Consider the following 624-nt stretch of genomic DNA (forward strand, 5'->3'; position numbering starts at 1 on the left):
TCTATGATGTTATAGTTATATTAGGAATAATATATTAGGAATATGTAGTTGAGAGATATTAGGAATGTGATTGAGAGAATAAAGAAATATGCTAAGAATATATTTAGCATATTCCTAATAATATGTAACATGTGTTTATTTGCTTTTAGTATAAATAAGAGAGATCAACAGAACTCTAAACAAGAGTCTTTGGTTTCCCTCAGAATTAATTTCAACACAAACTTTGAACAACAAATTTCTATCCGTATATTTTGGCACCTCAAACAGCTTTCTGGTGAAATGTGAGGAAAGCAATGTTTAGAATTTAGCAATATACACTACAATTTATTTTATTACTCTAGGTGACTTGATAACCCTTTGTTTTTAAAAAGTATAATTTTCAAACACGAACATTGAATAAGATTGTATTAAAAAGTGATATAGATGTGGGGAAATACATAAAGAGTTTGTTCCCTTAAATAGCATAGGTAAGTCACAACTATAATCCAAATCTTTTAGATGGAGGGATACATAAGATTGAAGAATAGACCTTGCTGCTTTTGCTTTCTGCTGAAAATGCTAAGAACCTTTGTTCTGATTTCAATTCCAGTGTTGATATTTCCTACTTTTATCTATTCAAGGCCT

Source organism: Asparagus officinalis, unplaced genomic scaffold (assembly GCF_001876935.1).
Source record: "Asparagus officinalis unplaced genomic scaffold, Aspof.V1 AsparagusV1_Un608, whole genome shotgun sequence".
NCBI classification, from domain to species: domain Eukaryota; kingdom Viridiplantae; phylum Streptophyta; class Magnoliopsida; order Asparagales; family Asparagaceae; genus Asparagus; species Asparagus officinalis.